The sequence below is a fragment of the Vicia villosa genome, linkage group LG6 (assembly GCF_029867415.1).
Source record: "Vicia villosa cultivar HV-30 ecotype Madison, WI linkage group LG6, Vvil1.0, whole genome shotgun sequence".
Taxonomy (NCBI): Eukaryota; Viridiplantae; Streptophyta; class Magnoliopsida; order Fabales; family Fabaceae; genus Vicia; species Vicia villosa.
Genome location: NC_081185.1, coordinates 87963918 through 87979257, shown reverse-complemented (window position 1 = coordinate 87979257; position 15340 = coordinate 87963918).

Below are 15340 nucleotides of genomic sequence, written 5' to 3'. Positions count from 1 at the left end.
TTCGTTGCGGCCTTAGGGTTCTCCGTCCGCCCCCAAAATTCCAATCCCCCTCAATTTCTTCTTCTATTTTCTTTTATAACCTTAGGGTTTTTTAGTTTAGGAAGGATTAGATTTAAGTTAATAGGTCCTTTTTTGTATTGATTCGTTTCATCCTTTATATCTTGTAAACCATTTGAATCTTTTAATAAAAATCCGATTTCATTTTGTTAAGTTCAGATTTGATCATATTTGTTATTTGATTCATGCATGGGCCTGGGCAAATTATTGGATTAGGGTTTGATGTTTGATTGGAAGGAGCTGCGCAGCTAGGGTTGTTGGTCGGAGCTTGAAGCGGCTGCGCATGGAGCAAGCTAGGGTTTGCTGAGGGAGATGGTGAACAGGTTCCGGGTCGGTTTGACCCAGTCCATCACTTGATCCATTCAGCCCAATACCATAATTCGTGGCCCAATCCTGGATGGTCCACTTTGGCCCTTAATGACTAATTCATCACCCCATAATTGAATTAATTAGCTTATTAATAATTAATCAACTTAATTAATAACCCAACTAATCACCTAGTAACTAATGATAAACAGCATCGATAATTAACAATAATTCACCAATAACCCTGATAATTAATATTAGTAACAAATAGACTAACCATAATGTTTCATATATAAAATCTTTTTTTTCAAATAATGCAAGAGGATAATAAAAATATTCTAATAATAATAATTCTAATGGTGTAAATAATATCAATCTTTATAAAAACTGAACAAAGCCTTATAATTAGATAAACTGGGCCACAAGATTGAGTAAAAAATAACCGTTAATTACACCCCATTTTTTAAAGGTTTTATAAGAGATTGGGTTAACAATAGGTATGTTAAACCCCATGACTCCTAATTTCAATACCCTTAAATAATTTAGTAGGCGTGACTCGTATCAGGTAAATTTCGGGGTATGACAGTGAGAAATAGGTTAAATAGGTAAGATAAGTGCCATGTTATAATAAGTCATTTTAGCATGAATAAAGCACTTATCAGACGTTTACATTCTGCTATTTTCTCTTTGTCCATTTGGATGTTTTGTTTATGTTTCTGCTATTTTCTTTTTGTCCACTTGGACAATACTCTATTTTTGTACTAAAACAGTAATAAACAGCAAAAATCTAAAAATACTTAAGGCCCTATGGACTATTGGTTACTATCCCGAGCATTTTTGAAACTTTGACTTTTGGACTTAGTACCCCTGGACCCTGTTATTCTGTTGTTACTCTGTCATTATTCTGTCTGTCTGGCATTGGATTGTTGTCTGTTTGTATGTGCAGGTATTTCCTTGAAAGCCCTTGACGGTTAATTCCAAGGCGTCGTGATAAGGATTTTACTCGAAAACAGCCGTTACTCTGCCCGATTTTCGTCAGAATTTTAATGTGCTTAATGCAAAGTGGTACTAAAGATAATAAGTTCATCTGGATCCCCGAGTGGTAATGTGTTGGTTTAGTATTGATAGTCTAAAGGATGGGAAATCTACCTTGACTCTTAATGTCAAGTGCTGGTTTCTTCTTCGGTTAGACCGTTTCTTTCCTTAGCTTTTATTTTACGCATTAGGATAGCCTCTTCATCTCCTCCCCTTCTTAGATTTTCAAAATCTTCTCCCTTTTTCCAAAACCTTCTTATGTTTGTAAAATATCTTTTAAAAACCTTTCTTAAAAGATATCTTTTGCCCTTAGTGGCTTTTCTTTCAAAGCTTTGACACGATTAATTGTTGTAGTGAGTTGCGATACCCCACAATTTTGAAATTGATTGATATAATGAGATCTTTTCCGCGTGAGAGAGAGCTAGTGGCATACTCGTCGATTTCCATCCAATTTGGATCCCTTCTTTCATTTGCGATGCAAAGAACTCATTCGATCTCAGATTTTCCCCGCTACAGAAGTAGAATATTTTTTCAATTTTTATAAACTCCCCTTTTAAAATTATATATCATTAACTTCACTTTACATGAAGGGTGAGATTTAATGATATTTTAAATGGATGCACCAGAATCATATGTTTTTATATTTGTTTTCATTTACAAAACATTATAATTATGGTTTGGTCCTTCCACATCTACCAATCATCAGGTAGAATTATTTAAGTTGAAATTGGAAGTTTCTATTTTTAATTATTAAACTTAATTTGAGAAGGCTAGAAATCATGTTATGAGATTGCTTAAAGAAGCTATTCTTAATTTTTCTTCTTCTAGTTTATTACCTCAAATTAGAAATGAGATGGCGATTCATATACCAAACCCAATCTCTCAAGCAATCGACCTTGTCAACCATCGAAGCCAAAATGAAAGATGTCAAATTCATATTTCAAAAACCCTTCTCTAATCCATTTGAATGCACAAATCCCACCTCAAATGCACAGACTCATTGAAATTGGAAGGATCTGTTATGGAATACCAAACTAAATTTGAGAAGGCTGGAAATCATGTCATGAGATTGCTTGAAGAAGTTATTCTTAATTTTTTTATTTCTAGTTTACCACCTTAAATTAGAAATGAGGTGGTTATTCATATAAAAATTCCAATCTCTCAAGAAATTGAACTTGTCAAACTCATTGAAGCCAAAATAAAAGATATCAAATTCAAAGTTAAAAAACCCTTCTCTACTATATTCAAATGTACAAACCCCACCTTAATAAATTCCCCAGTTCCAAAACCCAAATTTTAACCTTCCCACTACATACTCTTAATCCTAAACCCACATCCATATACCAACCACCCAAACTTCCCACAACAAACCTATCAAAATTTCAATTACAATTACAATTACAAGAATGACGTGTTCAAGGTCTTTGTTACAATTATGATGAAATCTTGTAGCTCAAATCTTGTATCAAAAACCTTGAGCTGGAAATTTAAAAACTACAAGGATTTAATTTCCAATTTTTTTATAAACATGACTACTTTTTTCTACTATCCTTGTTCTTTTTAATCCCGAATCTTGTATATCAGCTCCAACAATATTATGTACAAAATGAATTTCAAAACGTGCTTGAAAAATAAAAGAATAGGATAACAATTAACAAAAGTGGTAGAAGTTCTCAAAATTTATTGTACTTCAAGGATAAATTATTTGTACCTGATTTCAAAGAACTTTGAAAGACACTCCTTTATGAATACCATAACACACCAACCATAGGCTATTCTATTGTTAAACCGACAGTCACAAGAATATCAAGGTCTTTTTCATGGCTTGGCCTCTACAAGGACGCAAAAGATTTTGTTAAAATATGTTCAACATGTTAATATAACAACTATCAATAGAAAAAGGGTTAATACAATAGGTTCCAATCCCAAATCAAGTATGGGAAAAAGTTACCATGGAATTCATAACACATATTCCTAACTTTTTTGGTCACACTGTCATCTGGGTGATTATTGATCATCTCGCAAAGTATGTTTATTTCATTGATGTCCTAGTATGATGTGTCAGAAAGATGTCCTAGTATGATGTGTCAACATCATAAAAGAAGAATGAAGACTGTCACTTGTAAAGTTTGAAATATCATAAACAGTTACTACTGAAGACTTCTAAATTGCTGCTACTGAATTGTAATGTTTAAACCCTTGTGTTTTTTATGCTTCTGTAATACAAAGGTTATGTAAATTAGTTTTAGCCAAAATAAGCCAAAGGGGGAGATTGTAGATGTTTTCAAATTGGCTTTATGTTTGGTAAAACTAATTTAACAGCAATAAATTAAATAGAATTATAACTTGTAAGAGAAAGTAGGGTGAAGTTCTATTTAATGGAAAAACATGTTGTGTTGAAATGTTTCAACAGCTGGAACAACATGTCGAAGACGATGTCGTGACATCCGGATTTAAGCTGACAGTTTGGATTCTGTTATAACAGAAACGAAATATTCCTAAAACATTAAATCCTATGTGGAGCTATATATAAGGAGAACATTTAGGAAACTAAATGTTGAAAGATTTCATAGGAGAATCTGTTGCAAAAGTGTAACAACTTATTGTTGTTATTTGGAGCATATTTTATGGAGATAATTATGGTAAATATCTTGGAGATATTTGTGGAGAATATCTTGGAGCTTATATTGTGGAGCAATTTTAGCAACAGTTTGTTATGTCAGTTTGTCACGATTTAAAGGTCAAAAGAATCAAGTCATAATATTAAAGATTATGCAGTTTCTAATTATGGAGATAATTTAGGAAACTTATGATTGAAGACCTTTCTTTTAGCAGAAGAATTCTGCTAATTTGTAACAGCAAATAAGGATGTGATTGAAGGCCCAAGTTCAGTTGGGAATAGGTTACAAATAGAAGCTTTGTAACCTAGTTTTGGAAGCTAACCTAGTATTGATAATATGTAATCTTTAGGGTTAGTCGTGTAGGTGAACGTCCCAGTTTGTGGGAAGGTCACTGATTTGTGCCTCGAAGCATGTAGGTAAGAGGTTTGTTTTACTCACTCAGAAGCTATGAAGCAATGAGTGGAGTTGTGTTTTTGGCGGAAGCTTTGAAGCAACTCTAAGTTATGTTTATTTGTGTGCTTAGAATGTTGGTAATTAGGCCGTCGATGCAGTGGCTTAGTTGTTGACTGCTAGACATCATTGCTGTGATTGAGAGTGGAATGGAGATATTCCATATCTAGGGAGAACCTAGGTAAAGGGGTCATTGGGTAGTGATTAAGTGAGGAGTTGTAAATTGGGAGTTTAGCTCTGAATTGATATTACTAATAGTGGACTTCATCCCTGGCTTGGTATGCCCCAGAGTAGGTTGATTAAACCGAACTGGGTGAACAATTTTGTTGTGTTCTTTATTTTCTACACTGATTATGTATTCCTACCTTGTCTGTTTTCTTAATGTCAGATCAGATGTAACGACATCCTATATGACATCTGAGTTCTGTCTTACCATAATTTCAATTGGTATCAAAGCAGGCATCTTGTATGAATCTGGATGAGATCCCTGGGGGATACTTTCTGGTTGTGTACAAGGTAAAAGATATTTTGAACAAGGAGTGATCATATTGTAGGGTCCCTTGAAGTGGAGGATGGACCTGTTTGTGGAAGACTAGACCAACCTGACCAAGAGCCATTGTACCTTCTTGATTAAAGAAGATAAGGATGTTCAGACAAGAAGATTAAATTCAGAAACTTCATGCAAGAGTGAAGACTTTGGATTATTTTGTTCAATCATTATTGTAATAATGTGAACTGACTTTTTATCGAAATGTGACGGTTAAGCATGAGTCGCCACCGACTTTTATTTTATCCAAATTAATGAAAGGCTAAAAGAACAGAAAAAAACCTTTTAAATAAATTTTGAGTTCGGGGGGTAATTATGCAAAGGGAAGGTGTAAGGCACCCTTTGCATCCATGGTTTTCCATGGGCTCTTAATTGCTTTGCTCGTTTGAAAGAAATGTAGAAGAAGAGAATACGGACTTTAGCTCGTAAATGAGCTTAGCCATATTGAAGTTTTATGAAAAAAAATATAGAAAAAGAATTTTAATCCAGAGCAAAGCAATTAGGGGCAATTACCTGGTTAGATGAAAAATGTTCTTTAGCCTTTCAGGGTGAAAGGGTCTATCTATGCCATAAGAGGGCAGGAAGCCTTTCATTTGGAGGTTGAAGGGTCATCGAGAGTTCGTTCACCATAAGACTGTCCCTTGCCATTGAGAAGGCAGGTAGTCTAAGGAAAGGATCAGAATATCCTTTTTCGTTTAGGCAACCAGAGGATACCTCAGCCTTTCGTAGGAAACTTCCGAGGGACGAGATCATGTTTAGTGTATCGAAGGCAGCATCATTAGGGACTTATGATCTTAATCGAGGTAACATGGCTGAGGTATCCTCGTATTCGAGGGACATGGCTATTCTGCAAAAAACACAAGGCAACAAGGCAACAGGCAACAAGAGGGGTTACCCAAAAAGTGTGCGTGGGTGCAACAATCATGTGATTCTATTCGAAATATATTATCTTATAATTAAATGGCTCTAATTCAGTTCAAGGTTGCACTCCCTAAATTACTAACCATGGCAGAAAATACAAAAACAATCTTAAGTGCCTTTGAGGCCAATCAATACAAACCAGGAACAGATACATAAGAATATGGGGAAGGGAAAAAGGAACCAGCAGGTTTGATATAAGTAATAATCAAACAGAAAAATAAAAGAGGTTAGAGTTTTAGGGTTACTGTTTGTTTGAGCTCTGGCGGTTGGCAAACCCTGAAAAGGTGGGAAAAATAAACAAGAAGGAGTGAGTGTATTATCAATTCAAATAATAATTAGGGTTAACCCTAATAAAAATAAAAAAGGAAGGGAAAAGGAAATAAATAATAACAATAAAATATGAAAAGGACTTAGCTTTTTTATTTGATCTGATATGGTTTGTAGTCGAAGGTAGCCTCGAGGTTAACCCTGAAAGATGGCAAAGAGGCAAGACACGTGAGTGTAAAATAGTTCATTGACTTTCGAGGGTTTAACCCTAATAATAATTCTATAAGGCAAATAATTATTAAAAGAACAATAAAGGAAAATAAAAGTCGGGACTTAGCTTCGTAAAAGGCATGGCGCATAGTCGGGAGGTATATGAAGATTGCCCTGAAAAGAATGCACAAAGAAATATTTTTTAGCGTAGGCGTGATCTTCACAAACCCTGATTAGGGCACATGTTAACCCTAGTTAATAGAATAAATAAATAAAATCGAATTAATTAATTATTGGTTTTCAGCCTAACTAATTAAATCGGCCGAAATAAAATTTCGATTAAATATCCTAACCCTATTGAGTATTGTAATCAGTTAAAAGAAATATTAAACTAATTAAATAATTAATTTAATTATTGAATCACATAAAAAAACATTATTAAAACTTAATTTAATTAAAATAATTTTATAAAGAAAAGAATTTTTTTTTTGTTAAGGGTTTTATTTGAATAATATATAAAAAGTTATATAAAAAAAGAAAAATAAATAATCAAAATAAAAGGTAAAAAAAATAGATAAAAACAACTATGTAAAAATAAAAATTAGAAGAGAGAACTCAGCTTGGATTCAGTGTTGTTGGTCCTTGATGGCACATGGTAGATATACGTCTCCTAGGGCGTTGGATCTGCTGGCTCTATGATTGGACGGTCATGATGATAAGGGCGTATGATGGACCATGGGGGCTTCAGTGCGTAGGATCCTGCAAAGAGGTTTTTGAAAAAATATATGTTGGGGATAAGGATCGAACCCCTCCCCCTTTGATTTATGTGACGCGCCTTTACCAACCAGACTGCAGTTAGTCGTTGTTAAATGTCTCAACATTAAACAAAATAAATGAAAAGAAACGTTGTTTGAAAATTCAAACCAAAATAGCGCCAGCCAACCTTCTTCTTCCTCGCGAAGACATGAAGCTACGCCCACGGTTTTTTTGTATTTTTATAGGCCTGCAAATTGTTGAAATCGGGTTAAAAAAAGTTTGAACAAACCGTGGCTTTTGGGCTTGTGTTTGCAACGCTTCAGGGCTCAATAACGTTTGGGAGAGATTCCTTATTGCTTCAGGAACGTAACTTAATCTTCAGAACCTCTTGAATCCGACTACAACTCCAAAAACGAATTGGCTTTTTTCTTGAAACTTTAAGAACTTCCCCAAGGCTATGGACTGCAGAATTTTCGCCCCTGGTCATCAGGGTTTGTTGTGCTTATATGATAGAAGGAATTAGGTTATAAATTCTGGGCCAAGTCTACTTGATTCTTTCTGAATTGGCCAAATTTCCAATCTTTTTCACTAATCTCCTTTTGCACGAATTTTGCATCAATTATGAGATATTTTGATGATTGAAATTGATTGGAGACAAAAGCAAATCAAATCTTTTTGCCATTTTCCTTAATTATATGATTTGTTTTGAATTTAATCACTTTTAATATGAATAAAAATCCATAATAAATCAAATAAATTGAGTAAATTCGTGATAATTGAATTTAAAGTCTTGGATAACTTGAGGATCAATATTGGGCCAAAAAAGATTGGACTCTTTGTAAGAAAATCCATTTTGAAGCCTTTTACTTCACATTTATTTTCTCCAAAATTAGCCAACTTTGACAAGGCATATCTCCCTCAATTTTTAAGATATGGAGGCGTTCTAGGACTTTTTGGAAACCTCAAGATGTCCTCTACAAGCCACTTTGGAAAGTTTTTTCCATTTGAAGAATTTAGCTTGATAATATTGGCTTTGACAAAAAATTGCTTTTGGTTGACTTTCAAAAAGGACCTATAATCTTTTGATCCATATATCTCAAATGAAGCATTTTTAGACTTAGCATGTGAGAGACAAATTTTTAGAGAATTCAATTATATTCAAAATGAGATTTGGATGGAAAATTTCTGATGTTCCATGTAGGAGTTATGGCCGGTCAAAGTTCAGTTGACTTTTTCCTATGAAAACCCTAATTTAGAAACTTTTGGAATTGTTGATTTTTGATCTTTCCTTGATGAACCATGATCAATTATTGATCAAATGGTGAATGATACTTCTATATGGGGATGTTGACAAAAAATCAGGAGTTTTGATTGTACTTTGACCACAACTTGACTTTTAGATCAACCAGTCGATTATTGATTGTTTGAGCAATTGAGTGATCAATCTTTTTGAATCGAGACCTGAAATTTGTCATGGAGGTAGTTTGAAACATCATAAGCCCTATGAGATGTCTTGGAGCTTTTTATCCATTGATTTTTCCTCAGAACAACAAAACCCTAGTTCCTTGAACATTGTTTAGGAGGGATGTCTTTGAGCCCTGTGTCTTGATTTGAATTTGAATGAGAGAAATAGTATGGGCAAATTTTGGGGTATGACAACTATACACAGAGAAAAGTATTATCAAAAGCTTCATGCGGGAGTGAAGACTTTGATAAGGTAATATCTGTAATTAAGGATTATGATCAGGATTTAATTTTGGTTAGGTCTAGATTGTTGCTTGGTGCAAAAGCAAGCGTATTGTAGGGTTGATTTACTTTCAATCCTTGGATGTCGTGCTTACAATTGAATCATGAAGTAATCATTGCATAAGTTCTGTTGATATATGACTATTTTCCGCTGCATAGTCTCTGATACAACCACCCCGTGTTAGAAGGAGTCTAGGGGTATGCATATCCAACATAACGTATGGCAGAACTTTACAACTATAGTAACAGTGTCAAATATACTTGAGTTCTCTCTCAAGTACACTCATAAAGGCATGGTTTATTAGAGTTGATGGGCATCAATTGATCAACGATTCCCATATCTATCTGCATATGTGAACCTTGAAGAGTTTCAAGGATGATGTGTTCCAAGGAGATGGAACTAATGTAGTACTGGTATGCAGCTATCAGTTGAAGAATAGATGTTCTGGTGCTAAGCTAATGTTGTGTGAGAACATTGATTTGGAACCTACTCCTGATCTGGAAGAGGAGACATCTGATTATAAGTTGATCGGGACACGATCAACATGTACTTCTACTCCAAATCTTATTTTGTGGAAGATTAGAAGTAAAAGCTCAGTGCTAAAGAAGACTCATGAAGGTACTCCTTTCTGATCCTTTATGTTTAAATCAAGATGAGCTTATATCTGGTATTTACCTCTGATCAAAGGAACCAAATATGTGAATTTTAATTCATGACCATAGAACAGTTGTTGGAGTTAAATACTGTGTCTAAACCACAGTGAAATATGGTCACGGATGTTTATTGCCCTAGTTGTTATCTAGAAAGGGTAGTGTTGTTTGGAATCAATGAAGTCAGATGGCTCAGAAGAATATGACTAAATTCACTGTTATGTCATAACTAAGTCTGTTCCAGAAACCTAAATGAGGGAATCTCCTCTATAGGTACAGACTATGGCATCCATCATCTCAAAATCAGAATGAAAGTCTGAAGAAAAGCTTATTGAGATGTTGGCTATTCTATTCCTTGATATGTATTGATGTTGCTGATATTTACACTCTATTGTTTCCACCCCAAGTGTTATGAATTAGATGTTAGAGATGTTAACCAAGAACCATGAAGGATGATGTCATATCAGATGTTACAACATAATCTCAAGGTCTTCAGTTATATTTGTTGTTGTTTTTTCCAAGAGGAAAATATATAAGTGTGAAGAGATAATCAATCAGAATGATCTAGTGTGAGTAGTAAATTCTAACTGACTAACTGGTAAGTACTTTGATGGAAGACTTAGTACTTATTAGATGTGCAGCCTGAATGCAAGATTATTATACTCTGTCGGGAGCTGAGTATTTGTATGAAGAATTCATGGACTAGTGTGAACTAAATGTTAATGTTCACTGTTATCTTCACAAGTTTAGGAAGATTGGCAATGGTATCTGTTGCAGCATACTATTACTGTTAAATATATTGATGGGAGCTGGATATTTGCAATAATTGTATGAAAAGAAGAAGTATGTGATGAAAATACATCATCACTAATATTGAAGACACCAGAGAGATAAGGTTATGGCTTATCTACTGAATATTAATTTATGGTTATACAATTATAGTTTCTTCTACTTCAAGTTGCAGAGTGTGGCAATCTGAATCTTGTGTAGCAAGCAAACTGAAGATTCTAAATTTGGAAACTGTGGCAAATTCCAAATGAAGGGTGCTCAAGGACAAACATCAAAGATGTCTTAAATTTGTATAACTCATGGGGAGTAAGAGAGTATGAAGATCAACAAGGACAATGTTATTCTTCTTCTAATCAAATGGAAAGTCTCTCAAAGACTAATCTTTAAGCCAGAAGAACAATGTCATTCAAGATGTCAGAACATAACTCAAGACATGTTTTATCCTTGAAAACCAACAAGGATCATTCTTTGAAGTATCACCTAAAACATGTATTGATGGTGTATATCACTTGTTCTGATATAGTGCATGTTCCAACCATAGCACAAGTCCACCTGTTGCAGTTCCTTTTCATATAACATCGTTTGATCAAGAAATTAGTTAAAGTCTAGGTATGTTATTCTAATTTCTCAGGTTTCTAGAGTTTTTTTGTTTTGTGTCATTCCTTGTGCATCTCTCACGTTCTTCTTTTGGATATGAGTAAAAGTCTAGAGTCTAGGTTATGTTTGTCAAATTGTGACAAGTATAGGGTATTCGGGTAGTGTTCAGACATTGTTAAGTCTGAGGTCATTATTTGCAGTTGTTTTGCAAAGATATTCTTTTCAATTTTAGAGTCTTGTTTCGAGTCATGAACACATATTGTTTCTTGTGTTCTAAGTCATTCTATAGAGGTCTGTTGTCTCTATGGATAGTCCAAGTTATTGAATCAGTCTAAAGTCATGAATACTGATTGTCTTTTGTTCTGAATTATCTAATATAGAGGTCTGGTTCTCTATGTCTGTAAATAGATAATCCAAGCGCTTAAATTTTCGTTAGTGAGTATCCTCTTATGCTCTAAAAGAGGATGTTGTGTCAATTTGTGTCATAGCACAGTTCTCAGTTTGAGGGGGAGCATTTAGTATTTTCTTCCTCATGTGCATCATGGTCTCAGTTTTCTATTTCTCTATGAAGATGATATCTGTGATGCTATGTTTCCTGTGCTATAGTGAGTTCTCCTTCAAACAAGCCCTTGTCTTATTATGGCTAAAAAGGGGGAGAAGTGGTTATGTTATGTTATCACTAAAGAGCAACTTTTAAGGGGGAGAAACTTTGTGTGATATGTGGGATCCTTAAAAGAAAGAGAGAACATTGGAGCTGGACCTGCCAGAAAGATGTCCTAGTATGATGTGTCAACATCATAAAAGAAGACTGAATACTGTCACTTGTAAAGTTTGAAATATCACAAACAGTGACTACTGAAGACTTCTAAATTGCTGCTACTGAATTGTAATGTTTAAAACCTTGTGTTTTTTTATGTTTCTGTAATACAAAGGTTATGTAAATTAGTTTTAGCCAAAATAAGCCAAAGGGGGAGATTGTAGATGTTTTCAAATTGGCTTTATGTTTGGTAAAACTAATTTAGTAGCAATAGGTTAAATAGAATTATAACTTGTAAGAGAAAGCAGGTTGAAGTTCTATTTAAAGGAAAAACATGTTGTGTTGAAATGTTTCAACAGCTGAAATAACATGTCGAAGACGATATCGTGACATCCGGATTTAAGCTGACAGTTTGGATTTTGTTATAACAGAAACAGAATATTCCTAAAACATTGAATCGTATGTGGAGCTATATATAAGGAGAACATTTAGGAAACTAAATGTTGAAAGATTTCATAGGAGAATCTGTTGCAAAAGTGTAACAACTTATTGTTTTTATTTGGAGCATATTTTATGGAGACATTTGTGGTAAATATCTTGGAGATTTTGTGGAGAATATCTTGGAGCTTATATTGTGGAGCAATTTTAGCAATAGTTTGTTATGTCAGTTTGTCACGATTTAAAGGTCAAAAGAATCAAGTCAAAATATTGAAGATTATGCAGTTTCTAATTATGGAGATAATTTAGGAAACTTATGATTGAAGACATTTCTTTTAGCAGAAGAATTCTTCTGATTTCTAACAGCAAATAAGGCTGTGATTGAAGGCCCAAGTCCAATTGAGAATAGGTTACAAATAGAAGCTTTGTAACCTAGTTTTGGAAGCTAATCGAGTATTAATAATATGTAATATTTAGGGTTAGCCGTGTAGGTGAACCTCCCGATTTGTGGGAAGGTCATTGATTTGTGCCTCGAAGCCTGTAGATAAGAGGTTTGTTTTACTCACTCAGAGGTTGTGAAGCAATGAGTGGAGTTGTGTTCTTGGAGGAAGCTTTGAAGCAACTCTAAGTTATGTTTATTTGTTTGCTTAGAATGTTGGTAATTAGGCTGTCGATGCAGTGGCTTAGTTGTTGGCTACTAGATATCATTGCTGTGATTGGGAGTGGAATGGAGATATTCCATATCTAGGGAGAGCCTAGGTAGAGGGGTCATTGGGTAGTGATTAAGTGAGGAGTGGTAAACTGGGAGTTTAGCTCTGAATTGATACAGCTAATAGTGGACTTTATCCCTGGCTTGGTATGCCCCCAGAGTAGATTGATTAAACCGAACTGGGTGAACAATTCTGTTGTGTTATTTATTATCTTCACTGATTATGTATTCCTACCTTGTCTGTTTTCCTAATGTCAGATCAGATGTCACGACATTCTATATGACATCTGAGTTCTGCCTTACCATAATTTCATGTGGTAAACTAGTTCCTAGAAATTTACATTTGATGCTTTGTTTGTTATCATCCTCGCAACTGATACAAGTTTCTACACTTGGTTGAGTTTTGGCACAAGAGAACCTACCACTCCTCCATATAAAGGATTACGTTTATAGCCTTGCAGGGCCGGGCTCCACCAACAATGCCAAACTATATATCAAGACACACAACATTGGATTCTACATATACCACTCTACGAAACACACAAGAAATTTTGACCTTATTAAAAAAAACTTAGAACACTCATGTTACTATAAGAGAAAGGATCTTACCTTTTTTATGTGGGAGAGACTTACTCCTTTGGCTACAACCTTATATGAAACAAACAATCTCTAGAAAGGTCTCTAAAATATTATCTAAACATTTTTTTGGATGCTTCACAGTGAAAATTTATGTTGGAAAAATGGCTACGACTTAGATCTCATGCCTTCATCGAGAATACATCAAATGGTGCAAATTTCAGTATTAAGGCCTTCTTTTGAAGAAAACAAAACATTTACTTTTCTTCTTTTCCAATAGGTTTAAGTGATATTTTCCAAAGACACAGAAAAAATCATACTCAATTCAGAAAAAAGTTTACACATCGCACAAAATCTGGGAAAAAAATCACAAACAAAAAATCAATCAACAAGAAGTCTGGATAATTTCATTAAAAGAAGTTTGAAAGATACTACATTAGCTTTTAAAAACAAATCAAAGATAAAATAAAAGAGAAGGAAGTGTTCTTGAATATTTTGGAGACAATATTTTAGAATATAAGGAAGAGAAACTAAAGGCAGATTTGGATTTCCCCGATATTGTACTTATAAGAGAGAAATAAAAATATGTTTTAATGACCAAACACCCCCAAGCTCCAAATATTCACTACAATAAATAATATATTTCATGACAAAACTTTCACCTCAACCAACAAACAACCGAGGTATAATCCCTAGGCGCGCCATTTTTCTTAAAATCGATCTATTCACTAAGTTAGGTGAACCAGACGACAAGAAAAGTGACTTAGGGATCACACTTTGAATTCTATCTCTTGTAATTTTTACTTTTGTTTATTTTTTGAATTGGCCCATTTATTATTATTCATATTCAACCGAGGGTAAAAGTGACACACTTTCAAGCTAGGTCATTGGACCGAGAGGAAAAGTAGTGCACTTTCAATTACACTCTACGATACTTCTCCCACCCAACCAAGGTAAAATCCCTAATTCAACCAAGGTAATGTCTTTTTTTTTTCTTAATAGTAATTTCATCATATTTTTCAAGTAGAATTCAGAACATGCAAACTAAGCCCACCACAGGATCCTTGCATTTACAACCACATGATCACTTGATTAACAGTCCTACATCATCCTGTCATACCCCAATTTTTGACCTAAGATACCACCTCATATCATTTGCATATGCATCATTTGCATCTCTAACAAATTGCATAGCTTGTGTTTGCTACTTGTGACTCAGCAGGATTTAATCAGGAAATCACTCATCAGTATAAGTAACAATCAATTAGGGTTTTGTTCTCCCTTCATCTCAAATGAATCATCTTCATCAACAATCAACATTTGGTCCTCAGAGATTCATTTCAACAAGCTCAACAGCTTTGAATCGACTGAATTAGGGTTTTGACTGAAGACAGCACACTCCTGACTTTTGCTCAGAATTTGACCTAATGGCTTGGGACATGATATCAAGACCTCAAGTGCATCATTTTGACCTAATCCATTGGCTCATAACATCTCCTACACAAAGATTGATCAGACAAATCCTCAGATTAGGGTTTTGAACTATCAGGGACTAAAATCAGGGATCACATTTGGGAAACCCTAAAAACCCCCAGGAAGTCAATCAAAGGTTTCAATCATCCTCAAATAATCCCTATGACAACATACAATGGAAATTACATCTCAATTCAAGATCCACAGTCATCAATTTCATCAGGTCGACAATTAGGGTTTTTGACCTAATTCACTGAACAACTGACTTTTTAATCAGGACATGGTGCCACAACTCAAACCATGGCTCAATATCCTCTAATGCTTCAATATGATCCATTCATACCACTCATATGGTGAGGATAGCCTGTTTCATTTGAAATCTCCAGAAACGCGATTCGTCTGAAAAAGTCAACTGTACAAGAACACCTTTGACT